The sequence below is a fragment of the Neofelis nebulosa genome, chromosome 7, assembly GCF_028018385.1.
Source record: "Neofelis nebulosa isolate mNeoNeb1 chromosome 7, mNeoNeb1.pri, whole genome shotgun sequence".
Taxonomy (NCBI): Eukaryota; Metazoa; Chordata; class Mammalia; order Carnivora; family Felidae; genus Neofelis; species Neofelis nebulosa.
In genome coordinates, this window is record NC_080788.1 from 134,014,628 (window position 1) to 134,028,618 (window position 13,991).

The window sequence follows — 13,991 nt, forward strand, 5'->3', positions numbered from 1 at the left end:
CCATTCTCTTTCCAGGGGTGTCAACTTCAAAAACAGCTCTTTGTCTCCTGACTCCATGGTGGATGCCCCCGCTCCGAGTTCCAATTATTCCTTTGAGGCTAATTCTATCTTAGCAAACTCAAAAAGCTCTGCCTTGTGCTATGTTGCTACCACCATCGACAGAGGCCCGAGCTTTAAGCGAAGTTAAGAGTTTGGGCCCAGACGACTCAATCCCCTCTTAACGCCCAATTATCGTTTGGGGAGTTCCATACACACACACACCAGAGGGAGAGTAAAACAAACGCGGACACATAAATGTATCCACTGTCGGGAAACAGCTAGTACAATACAGCACGTTCCCTGGGGAGTAACGGCTCCCCCTCTGCCTTGGCCGGGACGGGGTCTGCCAGATTTCCAGCAGGAGATACGTGTGTGACGTGCATTCTCAATCCAGAGTGCTATGGATAGATGCCTACTCATCTTTTCAAATGCTTTTTTTTTTTTTTTTTCCTCCTCCTTCAATCATGAAGAACGTCTTAACCGCTGGTATGTGTCTAACACTTGCTAATCTCCTTTCTAATAAGGAGGCTAAGCCACAGGCGGGGACCTCCAGTAAACAGTAGTGGGAGCCAGTGAGGAAGGTAGAGAGGGAGGTGAGAATAGCACCAAAGAGAAGCAAAAGAACTCAAGTCAGGGAGGTTCCCAGATCGTGATTTTGCACCACAATAAGATTTCAAAAATAGTTTTGGGGACGAGCGTAGGTTGCCAACTTTTTATTTTGCCAAGTAAGGAGACTGAACTCACTGTCTTGAGCTTATTTTTCTCTTTGCCTTGGACCCAGGGAAGAGTTCATCTTTGAATGCTTATTTATGCATATCTGTCTGCCCCCCGCACCCACACCCACCACCGGACTCCGTGCCCAAGCATCCCCTCTGCCTGCCTTCTACGCGGGAGGCCCCTCGGTGTCCAGGAACCACTGAAATAGACCCGACTGGGCCCCAGATCTGAGAATTATTACTTATTTTCTCATTTTGCTTGAGAATGTTTCACATTTCCTTATCTTCCTTGAGAGAATTTCTGTGAAACACCTTTTCTAAGGTGATAGAACTACAGAGTCATCTCAAAAAAAGTCAACACATTTTACACTGGATTCATTTCAACCCCTGATAAGAAAGTAGTATATATGCTTCTAATGGAAATGAATTCTAACAAAAGGGTGTATTCACACTTTCAGCCCAGGGGCCTGACCTACAACGGCCGAGAACACATGTGCAAAGAATGTGAATGGCTTCTTTTACAGGCAGCAGCAACAGAAGAGCAAATGACCAAAGACTTTCTATCCATTTATCTTGACATAAACCTACTCTATGGCCAGCCAAGATGACTATTCTAAAGGAAACCAACTTGTAGAGTCTGGACCAGAACCAAGGCTTTCAGCAACAGCTAAAGATTGAGGCCAGCTTAATTTCTGAATTCTTAGAAGACAAAGACCATCTAGACTAATGTGGCCTGCACGGTGCCCATGTTTAAAAAAAAAAAAATATCTCCCTTATCCCTTGAGACCAGAACTCTCTATCTGGCCTCTCCATCCCTCGAAAACAGTTTGCAAAGGGCCTTTGACATCAAGAGCTGTTCGCTGAATGGACAAATGAACGAACGCCCCTATTTACCTTATTATCTTGCGGAACACAGAAACAACTGACTTAGAAATCTTTTCGGTTAATTCTCATTTAAATAAAAGATAGATTTTAATCTTGTTTCCAATTATCAGTCAGGACCATCCCTTCTCAAGGAATAACCGTTGCAATCATTTTAAGAGCTACCATAAAATGAGTGTTTACTACCTGCCAAGCACCGTGCCCAGTATTTTATAAGAATTATTTTATTCCATTCCCATGTCATCTCTACCAGGTAAATATCACTCTTCCCATTTTACAGATGGGGAAATGGAGGCTCAGACACCTTAACATTATTTTCTAGGAATCTACAGCTCAAAAGTCACACCTGAAGTCATTCAGCTAGGAAGAGGAAAGCTGGACTCTGGAAGTGTGGCCCTAACATCCACTGCGTCCCCCTGGGAATCTTGGGCCACGTCACTAAAACCAACCCTGCCATGAGCCACGGCTCTTATGGTACATGCACTTTAACTCGTGCTGCTAAAAACCCGGGCCATGCCCTCCTTTCCTTGTAGCCAGTGATCCTTTCACTCTGTCTGAAAGTCCTGTTCAAGCTTTCCACCCCCTCTCTCAGAAGCTCTAACACTCAGCCCCCAGGCCTTGGCCACACCACAGCCAACGCCCTGATTGCAAAGCCATTCCGTCCAGCCAGACTAACCCATTTCTTTCAAGAGAGTTGGTGCAATTCAAAAATGGCTTATGAGGGACCAAAACTCTGAAATTTGTTTTAAATAAATCAAGTTCTCCAGAATTCACAAACCCGTTCCATCTGCTTTAGCTTCTGATGACAAGGGGCCCACAGGTTCCTGTGGAAGCTGTTTCCCTCCCCACCTCGTGATGTCTCGCTTCGTGACCTTGCTTTGTGACTCCTGTGGCTCTAAGTTTCCCTATATAGGGAACACAAACTCTTACAACCTACCTCACGAAAATGATTGCAATAACCAAGGGAGATAGCAAAAACGCTTTAGGGGAAAAAAATAAATGCCTTCTGAAACTAAGGTGCTAATATCATACCTTTTCCAAATCATACAGGTTATGGCAAATTAGAGCGGGCACTTACAAGGCCAAAGCATAGCTCCAGAAACTCTCTGTTACATATATGGGTATTTCCATTTAATTAAAGGTTTCCAGGAAACACCTAGAGCCATGATCAAAGGTGCTAACTGGGCAGCCAATAGGAAAAATCCTTGTAGGTCTATGAATCAGTCCTTGGGAGGGTTTTTTGTTTTGTTTATTAACATTTGTGACTCAAGCATAACTTCCCTTGGTATTAAAGTAACTGGGAGCAGAGATGAATTGCCCAATTTTTAATTACATCTGGCCTCTTTGTATCCCACGCCGTAAGCACCCTGTCTATGAGGGCACCATGAGAGCAAGTTGTCTGTCGTTGGCTGTTCTGAAAGGACTTTGGCGTCTGCAGGGCTTATGGCCACTAAAATAAAGGGTTCTAGCCTTCTAAGAATCTAACACACACACTCTTTGTGTGACTTTAAAAACTGGCTGAGATAATGGGATCATCATGGAAAACATGCTGAACTGTGTTTGTTGACTGTTTTCACACCGTGTAACCTGTCCAGCTGTCTCTGCTTCCCAAGGCATCAGACTCCATTTTGAACAAGAATTTCTTTTTTCCTTTCTGGAGTCTCTCATTTTCTCCATTGTATTAATTCAGAAGAAAAAAAGACCTCATAAATGTCATTTCATATTCCAAGCAATTTGCTATAGGCAACTACACCATTACTTTGTACAAATAAATTTACATAAATCATTATTAGAATGTTTTATCTTAGCAACATTATTTGGTTCCCAGAGCACAAATTAAATGCATGCTTAAAGCAGAATATTTTAAAGTTATTCCTATATTGTTTATGAGACAGGATTAGAAATTTCCATCTAATCTTTCTTTCATAATGGAATTCCTTTAGTTTTCTTTGTACATTTAGAAACCACATGTATCATTTTCTGGGGGCGGGGGGAGGGGGTGGTCTTGAAGCAAGCAATGCAAGAGATGATTCTGCCACACTGGGTTCATTTTCCAGAGACTCTTCGCTTTGATTCCATGGGTTCAGTTTTGAACGCTGATTGGTAAGGCCAGAAACCAGGGAAATTAATACCATCTCGTGAATAAATGGGTTTTTGTTTGATACTATTCTGCAAGCAGACTAGTCTTTGGTTGTGGTTTGGCTTTTTTTTTTTTTTTTTTTTTAATATACACATTTGTAAATAAACTGCCTGAAAACAGAGCTCAGTTCCTCCTGGCTATTTGTGTTGGGAAGGAGCCTGTTTGAGTCAACTGCACTGCACACGGCAAGTCTTCACAGGCTAGAGTTCCACCCGCCCCCTAGATCTGAAAATAAAACCTCTCTCCCTGTGTCAAATGTAGCGCCCCGTGTTAACACAAGCCGGGCTTGTGGATGTCCAAGGTAATGGATGGAAAGGGACGACGGGTCCTGCTACTTTCTGGCTCTGGAGAATCACATAGCGATTCCGTGCCTCACCTTCTCATCGAGGGCTGCTGGTCTTAGCTCTCTTCCAGTGTGTGGTCTGGGAGCAGGTCCCAAGCCAGTGTCAAGGAAGGGGGCCCACACGGTCAAGGAGGGCACTCCTAGAGAAGGATGAGCCAGGCGGTCCAGTGGAGTGCTTAAGAGCAGTTCAGACCTGGATTCCATCCAAACCTTTCTGCCTCCGCTACCTTAGCGAGAATGAGATTACGTGTACCTGCCTCCAAAGTTTGTTACGAGGATGAAATGAGGCAGCACAGGCAAAAAGCTTAGAACAGCGTGACTCCGAAAAGGCACCTACACAGTAGCTGACGTTAATCTTGAAGGATGACCAGTGCGGTCAAGCTGGGGTGGTCATATAATTGGCTGTCTATACTAGGATATTTCTGGGTGTGAAAGGGAAGGCTGCATGATAATTGCATTAGGTGACTGGCAAAGGCTTGCACAGCCCCAGGCCTACTGGGGCGGACGCGATTACCTTGACTCCACACCATCACCACTCAGTACCTGATAAAGAAATCAGGTAACAAATACCTCTTACATATTTGACAACTCATCCTACCATTCAAGGCTCTTTCGCACATCGTATCTGAGCCTCTCATAAACTATGTGAAAAAATGTTGAGCTGGGTGAATTACCTTTTAATGATGAGCAAAGAAAGAAAAGCGTAGAAAAAGTATGGGATTTGCCACGATGAGCCAGTGTGGCAAGGGCAAGGGTACCCCAAGTAGATCTCATGCTCCTCTGTACTTACTTCCCAGCCTCCCGTCAACAAGGGAGGGTCATGTTACTAATTCTGGCCAATGGACTGTGGATGTGAAACTGGTCTGGGTCACTTCTGGTCTAAGGCACTTAAGAAAGGGTGTGTGTTTTCAATTCTTTTTTTCACATGCCGCAGCAACCAGGAAGCCACGTGTTGAAATGCAGGTGTCACAGGAGGGAGAAGGCTCAGATCCTCATAACTGGATGGAGGGCGGCCACACTGGCACAAACCAGTGAGTGAGAAATAAACTTCTGTTGTGCTAACCCTGAGATTTGGGGAATACTGTTTACCCTCCCGAGGGTAAAAAGCCAGTAGCCTTGGCTCAGCTACTTAATAGAAGTAAGAACCCACTTCTCCAACTCTGATAGCTGGAGTAGTTTCCACTCAACAATACCAGAGAATCCCCACCAGACTGGGAAAATATTGCCAAGATTAAATGGCATGGCTTACTCATGCTCAGTCTTCAATGCTTACTTGATTTAAAACAAAATATTTATTTGGTTTAAAATACGATCGTTCACGCCAAGTAAAAAGGGGGAAAGTTCCAAAACGCAGGGTGTGTTTTTATTTGGTGCTGATTCGTTCCAACATTCAGTTTACCCCAAGGAGCCTGGATGCCTCATTTCAAAGACAGCGCTAATAGGTAAGTAAGTTTCTGACATGAAGTAGCCTCAAGGTCACGTCTAGATTTACTTGTAGGTTAAATGGATGAATGGAAAAATCCCCATCCAGAATATGGGCAGTTTGCCTCTCTTATGCAAATCCTACTCACCCCTCAAACTTCTTTTCTTCATGGTGCAAAATATTCTGCACCTCAAATTTTTCAAACACTTGTGTCACACAAGGGTTTAGGCGATTTGCTAGGATGACAATTGTTTTCCACAAAGGGTCAGTCAACATTTACGATTTCTGACGGACCTATTCAACTCTTGCCATTACGCAAAAGCTGCCATAGATAATCCAAAAATGAATGAGACTGCGTCCCAGTACAACTTTATCTAGGGACACTGAAATCTGAATTCCATTTAATTTTCATGCGGCACAAAATATTATCCTTCTTTGAATTTTTTCCAACCATTTAAAAATGCAGAAACCGGGGTGCCTGGGTGGTTCAGTCGGTGAAGCGTCCAATTTCAGCTCAGGTTATGATCTCACGGTCTGTGAGTTCGAGCCCCGCGTCGGGCTCTGTGCTGACAGCTCGGAGCCTGGAGCCTGCTTCGGATTCTGGGTCTCCCTCTCTCTCTCTCTCTCTCTCTCTCTCTCTCTCTGCCCCTCCCCCACTAGCGCTCGGGCTCTCTCTCTCTCAAAAATAAATAAACATTAAAAAATAATTATTGAGAAAAAAACCTCTAGAAACCAGTCTCCACCTGTGCACCACACATGAACAAGCAGCAAACCGCACCTGGCCCAGGAGCCCGACGGGCCCCTTGATTGAGCCTTGGATTAGGCTTAGAAGACAAAGGCCCACAATCACTGTAGTGAGAGGAGAGCACAGACTGTTATTCTAGCTCTTCTGCTTCCCGGTGGCAGGGGACCCACGGCTCCATGTTCGGGAAGGCCTGAGCTCCTGGGTCAGCAAGCCCCTCGGATCCGGGAGCACTGGATCACCCTGAGGCGGGGGGACCGTGGCCAGGACAGGCCCGACAGGATGGGCAGGAGTCTCGGCAGGCAACGTCAGTAGCACCTTTAAGACCCAGCGAAAGCCACCATTGCTTTATCCAAAAGCGGCCCGGGGAAAGAGCTAGGTGTGGGCAGCATTTGCCGAGCTATCCCAGAGCAAATCAGGACACTTGGCTCCCTGACTGGGGCCCCAGCTTCAGCCTTGAGACTTTCACTGAATTCCGGCTTTCAGAAATCTCAACACTGACCTGCAAACTCGTGTTCTTGGCTTAGGCTTCCTACCCTTCAAAACCAGCAGGTACTGACCTCCTGAGGCCTCTGGCTTATCCCCAGGCCTCGTCAAGCCGCAGCTGCCATACAGAGCTTGGAGGGGAGGGAAACAGGTGGGGAAGAGAAGAGTAAAGCATCAGGTAGACAAGAAGAGGCCACGTGCGGGCAGGCCCAAAGAAGCAAAAAAGGCCAGCGAGGTAGCAGCCAAGCCTGGGGGTGAGGCAACAATGACCACTGTCCCTGAAGGCGGCTGCCAGCCAAGCCCCCTCCACAACAGGGCAAGTGGAGTTTCCCCAGGGACACCTTAGGGGACCCAGGCTCAGAGGGGGAAGCTGGCTCTGGCTGGGACGCTGGATCAGTGTCCTCTGAACCCTGTCTGGCCCACGCAGCCAGGGCGCTCACTGCCCAGGTCACAGGGGGCTCGCTCCCACCCTCCCATCCAGGTGCCATGTTGTTCCTCTTCCCTCAGCCTGGCCAGATGAGCCACAGCCAAAAACAAGCCCCCCGGAGGCCCTCCCTCTTCCGTGAATTCTTCCCTAATTATTTCAAGCCCAATCCTCAAAGTCTCTCAATTCCCTCAACCAAAGAGGGAACCAGTAATTAGTACGCAGCACTGGCCCTAAACTGAGGACCACCATCTGCCATTTTCTTACGAGTGAGTCGCGGATCTTTGGCTAAGCCGTGACTCTGGGAGGCGAGGTCCATGCCTTCTATTTTTTCTTTTTTCCTATTTTATTCCCATCTGCCCCAAGAACACGTGACGGGTACTCCGCAATACTTGCTATATTCAGTCAAAAGATACATTAGAAAGATTAATATAATTCAAGTAAAACATGGTATTATGGGAAAGAGACTGATTTACAGGAACTATGGCAGAAGCGAGTTTCTGTATGAAGACGCCCAGCAGTGTTCCTGTTGCTTTGTGTATCTGTGACAGTCCAAAATTTTAAATAAAGATGTGATTGAATGTTTTCATTATCTTAATGCCTAAATTGGATTGACCGCATTGTCAGTCTGATCAGCTGCATAAATTAATCATTGAGAAGATTGGGAGGAAGAGGGGGAGGATCCCAATTGATGAAGCAACAATCAATTTGGCATTTGCATTTAAATATAGCTTTGGTATTTCATTTATTCAGTGCAATCTCCCTGAAGGGGGGGAGGGGAGGTGGGGGGGGGGGGGATGGAGGCAGAGCCTGGTTACCTGAGTCGGAATGGGTCCAAGACACCGAGGTCAGCATTGCTCCAGTCACAGGAAGGACAGAGAGGCCTCCATAATCACGAGAACACTGGTCTTCTAGGAGATGATGCTTCTAGTGATTGGTAGAGAGGAGCAGAAGAAAGGCGGGATCAGACCGGAGGAGGAGAGAGGACCCGCTCAAAACTATGGCTGTCATCTGGCCTGACTCTAAAAGCTGCAACCCTTGGGGCGGGGGGAGGGAATCAATTGCAACAGTTACCTCTTATTTCTTGGGAAGTTATTGAACCACTGGGCCTTTCACAACAGAGTATTCATACAACTGCCTCATGGGGCACAGAGGGACCCAGAAATTTGAAAATGCGTGCCACAGATATCATGAGATTATCTTACTTTACTACAACGGCCATGTGACATTCGTAAGATCATTTTACTTCACTATAGCTGTCTACATACTATAAACACTTGTCTATATACTATAAACACTCTATACACTATAAAGGAGAAACATCAGAGCACCACTCCCGGCCAGCGTTCCAGCATGTGAACCAGCCTTGATCCACTGGGCGGACCAAATACACAGGCTGCAAAGCCAATGACGCTCTTTTCTGCTGCTTTAAAATAAAATTCCTCTGGCTCTACTCCTGGAGGAAAAGATCCCATCAAGCTCAAACTCACTAGATGGGCTGCAAACTACTGGCCCACATTTAACCAATAATCTTGCAAAAATAGGAAAGTTGGTACATGAGATAGATTGCATAATAATCTGTGATGGAAGATATTTTTTTTTTAGCCTACGCCTCAAAGAAGACAAATGGATAGACTCTCTCACGAAAAGAACGAGCTTATCCTGTGCACTTCAGTGTAGAGAACGTGAGGAAATAAATTCATCAGGTCAGTGATTCTCAAACTATGGTCCCTGGAACATCAGCAGTGGCATCATCACCCGAGAGTTTGTTCGAAATACAAATTCTTGGCCCCCACCCAAGATCTACTGAATCTGAATATTCGGACGTGTGGGCCCAGCAATCCGTTTTAACTAGCCCTCCAAGTAATCCTGACAAAACTAGGATTATTACTGATCCACCTATTCAAAGACACCCCTTCTGTTGTTGTCAAGTCAAATCACCCTACTATACTGCACATTAAGCTTCAATTAAAGGCAAAGCATTGAACCAAGGATTGGGGAGGGCGGAAGAGGCAAAGAGAGAACGAACGTGATGAAGTCCCTGCCTTTCAGAAACGCGTCGTCCACCCGGGAGGCGAGCTGAGTAGCAGGCAACCCGAATACAGACAGTGTTATTTCCTCTAATACACAGCTGCAGGGTTTCTGAGGACACATCCGTTTCAGGTTGGGGTGGAGAGAGCAGGGAAGGGAAAGCGTCGAGACAATCACAATAATCACAGGCCCTGAGATCCGGACAGGATTTTGACAGGCGGGGACAGGCCAAAGCTGTAGCAAAGGCCCAGAGGCAAGAGAGTGTGCGGGGCCATCCAGGTTCTTGGAGCCACCAGCTCTGGCTGAGCAACCTGAAGGCGGTCTGGGTGAGACAAGGTTGCTTCCAAGCACCGAAAGGTAAGTGCTAGGGGCTTGTGACTTCTCTTTCTTGTGTGAAGACCACCAAGTGGCACCTGCTGCTTCTGGTTAGAAACTGATGTCTGATAAACCAGGTGACTTAGAGATTCCTAAAGCCGGTTTGCTTTTCGGTACTTTTGTTTTTTACTACTGCACTTTTTAAAGGGGTGCACACCTCAGCGGCTTTAAGGATTAACCGCTGAAGAGTCCTGCGCAGGAGGAAGACACAGAAGAAAATTTGAAAGGAGGCACAAGAAGCTAGAGGTCACAGCAGCCTCGGGCCATTCTGCAGAGGGGCAAAATGTTACCACACCTAAAGGGCCCCTGAAGACATCTGTGGTTTTAGTTTGATAAAATAATTCATGCGGATAGTGGTGTGCCTTTAATCGTGGGAAAAAAAGATTCAGCCAAGGGACGGGGAGAGGGAAGAAATGGGTAAAGGGGTCAAAAGGTACAGACTTCTAGTTATAAAATAAATACGTCACCTGTGTAAGTAATGCACAGCACGGTGACTACAGTTAATAATACCATATTGCGTATTTGAAAGTTGCCGAGAGAATAGATCTTAAAGGTTCTCATCAGAAGAAAAGTTTTGTAACTACGTAAGGTGACGGGTACTAACCAGACTTCTACTGTGGTGACCATTTTACAATGTACATGAATCTCAAATCACTACGTTGTACATCTGCAACTAACATGTCAATGATAATAACTTCCATTTAAACCAATTAAAACAGGTAAGAAAAATGTTAAACCAACCTTCAACATCTCCACTTAGAAAAAAAAAAAAGGACTTTTCATGATCAAGAAGGCACGGCTTTTGCCTCTAGAAAACTGACATAAATAGACTGCTTTATTGCCTGACGCTGCTCGGTGCATGAGGGGACACTGAAACGTTCTGACGTCGTGCAAGACTGATAGAAACGAAGCGGGGTTCAGAATCGGGGATATGTGGTTGCTTATCCGGTTCTGCCATTTGGCCATCTGAGTCATTGTGCATAAGGGACCCGGTCCCTGAAACCTCACTTCTACACTGATCCAGAACGAGAGACAAGAACTTGCCCCACCTTCGTTGAAATGTAAAGAAAAACACAGACAGGAAATTGCTACGACAATTACAAAGCACCATGCTACTGTAAGGCACAGAGTTATCCTGCTCATTGAGACATCTGGGTACTAACTCATACTTGTTGTATTGGCCCTTGAAAATATAAAAATAAAATATTTCCTATGCCCTTGAGACTCACCTTTCAAATATCTGCAGGGATAGCAGTCCTAAGGAACAAACTTGGCATCAACGAAACCATTCTCCCAAGAAACCTCTCAAGGTAAATTTTTTACTCAAAAATTGTTTTTAATTTTATTTCTCTGACCACAATAGAGCATCCAGTTGTCTTTCAGCAGTTCCTGGTGAGCACAACTCCGTCTTCAGCAACACTGACGTATACGATGGCGATAATTTATCATCTCTGCAGTAGTTTAGTCCCAGATGGACCATTTACTAATTTATTTCCATATGTAACTGGCAGAGAGATTAATCAGGCTTCCAACTTGGAAACCTGAATTGCGCTTTATTCCCTTAACAGGCTAACTCTGGACAAGAGGAAGTACACGTTTACACAGAAAGCCAAGAGTGCCTCTGAAAAAGCCTGTCGACCTCAGACACAGGCCTTTAAACACACGCGCGTGCGCACGCGCGCACACACACACACACACACACACACACATTCACTCACTCACACAGCTTGTTCCTTATGTCAACTTGGAGGCCTGGCTCTTTCTTTAGATACTCCTGGGCTCTTCCCATAGGGGCGGGGTCTGACGACAGGGCTGCAGGCAGAAGTAAGCTCGGAGACGTAATGCCAATCAGCAATAGCTGCAGCCCCGTTCCATGCCCCTCCCTGTGGCAAGCGCAGGGTCTCATATTTCTGAAACTGAAGAGATCTTTTTGCCACGGTGCTGCGCCCAGCTGGCCCGGCTCTGTGGTGCCCAGGCACTGGAAAGTATGTGCTTTCTTTTTTCCACTCTTTTTAAGGGTCTGAACTCGACCGAGTTCAGCAGCTGCCGCTGTGTCCTCAGCGCGGCGATGGCTAAGGAATTGTTAGCACTGCTCCCAGGGCCCCTGATTTAAACTCGAGTCCACTTTTGTTTTTAATTCTACTCCAATGATATCAGCCTTTAGCAAAGAGTGGGTAACCGGACTGTTGTTCAATGATGGCGTTTACGTAGAGCAAGCCGGCCAACCCCAACACAAGGCAGAAAGCCGGAGCTGACTGGTGATGTCTTAAGTGAAACCCAAGGCCACAGCCAAGAAGGCTCAGCAGACAGGAGGACCATGTAGAGAGGTTATCAGCTGGATCCACACGCCTGGGTCACTAACCAACCATGTGGCTTTGGAGAAGTCCCTTAACAGTTCAGACTTACAATTCTCTCCCCTGTTAATATGAGGAGTTCAGCTCCCTAAGGTTCCTTCTGGCTGTAAAATCTCGTGATTCTATAAATATGAAAAAAGAAATCAGCCGTTCACTTGGTTTCTGTGTTTAGATGATGGCAAACAACCAGAAGTTTAGACGCATCTGAAAGACACTGAACTGGTCCAGATGCTTGGTGCTGTGACAGACACAGCCTCTGGAGCCTCAGTATATCCCTGTGAGCAGAGGACATGAGCACTGGAGATTGTTTAATGACGGAGATCTTTATGAGGTCTTAAGGATTCAATGAAATATGACAGCTTGCAGTACTGTTCTAGGTATTGCAAAAGCTACTCAAGTCCATGAGTCATGGTCCTCTGTCTTTAATACGCTTACACCTCAGTTAATGACAGACACAACTAATCTTTATACCGTGCAGTTCAGTGCTATAATTGCAGAAAAGGAAATTGTTATGGGAACATGAAGGATGGAGAAATCATCCCACTGAGGGTGAGAGGGAGACTTCTGTAAGGTTTTATGGAAGAACCGGAAAGATGGGAATAAAGGCATCTGGGCCAAGGCAGTGGCCAGAGCAAAGGCCCAGAAACTTCCCGGCATGGCCGGGACATGGCATGTAGTACCCCAGGGCAATGCCACAAGATGCTCAAGGAAAAGGAGATCTAGAGACAAAGTGATGAAGTTCTGGGGTGATGGCAGGGGGTCCAGAGCCGACAGCCAGGAAAGAATTCTTGCAGACGTCTCCGGTGCAAAAAGGTGATTTTATTAAAGCACGGGGACAGGACCCTGGGCAGGAAGTGCTGCACAGGTAACTGATTATATATCCTCAGGTTGGGAGGGGGGTAGGGATAAAATAAGTCCCTAAGGAATTTTTGGAAGCAAGGTTTCCAGGACCTAGGTGTTGTTAGAAAAATGCTGTTTATTACCATGTAGTAAAACCTCAGTCACGAGACCCTTCAGATGTATATCAGGGGGTCATAAGCTTGGAGTATGATTGCCAGCATGTATCTTGGGGCAGGTGAGATAAAGGAAGTTTCCAAAGGAATTTTTATATGTTAAAGTAGACTTACAGGACCCTGGGGGAAGGGGGTGGCGGTGAGGATGATGTTAAGCCAAGACTGCCTTTTGCTCCTAGCAAAGTGTCATCATCGAGGCAGCTGAGCTCCTAGAGGGAGGTCACTCTGCCAGTTTCAAGGACTTGTCAATGGGCTGTAGGCAGTAAGGGAATTTCATTTTTCATTCGCTTTAGTTTCCCACAGTACCATGGCAAGCACTTAAAGCCCTTTCCTTTGTTCTTCGGTAGCCAGGAGTGTCGGAGGCACATCCCACATATCCCACCTGGGGGGTGGGAGGTGGGGAGGGGTGTCGTTTGTCTGTATTTTGCCCTCAGCTTGCCTCACACTCCCTCACCAAAAGAGCTGAAGAGGGACCGGTGGGGAAAGCCCTGGACACCGGCCTCCGGACTGGCTTTTACCCTGTGATACCAAGAACCTCCAGAAGTTCTGAGCAGTGGACGCTCCAAATGAGCTAGGCTGCAGGAAGTTCGTCCTGGCAATTCTACTGCCGTTTGAGATGGGTAATACGATCGGTCTGTACCTTCATTTTTCTCTTATTCACTCCATGCTGCCACTATTTGGGAATCCCTCAAATTTATTTTTTTCCAAATCAATTTCCTGGCCCTTCAAATGGAAGCAATTGAGTTTCCTACAAGCACTGCCAGGATTTTACATTCGAATGACTGGTTTGGCCTAAGGCTTTGCATCTAGGTTCCTGTGTTTTTCTCTTCTTACAAAAGAGTCAAAACCACATGGTATAGGCTCACAGATTTGTTGTTGTTGTTGTTGTTGTTTTCCCTCTTTTGCCCTATGCTGGAAAATATTCGGGGATGATGGAAAAAACACACAAACATCTCGACTGTTGGAAGGGCTTGCTCTAGCGCTCACAAAAAGACCAAAGTTGAGTTAGTCATTCGAAGTAGT

General features: G+C 46.1%; 1 protein-coding gene across 1 annotated transcript in view; it reads right to left on the reverse strand.

The window, feature by feature from the left end:
- FOXN3 (forkhead box N3) overlaps positions 1-8,147 on the reverse strand; it is a 286,211-nt gene extending 278,064 nt beyond the window's left edge. Inside the window, exon 1 of the mRNA XM_058739974.1 lies at positions 8,014-8,147. The gene's annotated coding sequence lies outside the window, so the exon portion shown is untranslated. The remainder of the gene's footprint in view (positions 1-8,013) is intronic.
- Positions 8,148-13,991: the final 5,844 nt, after the last annotated feature.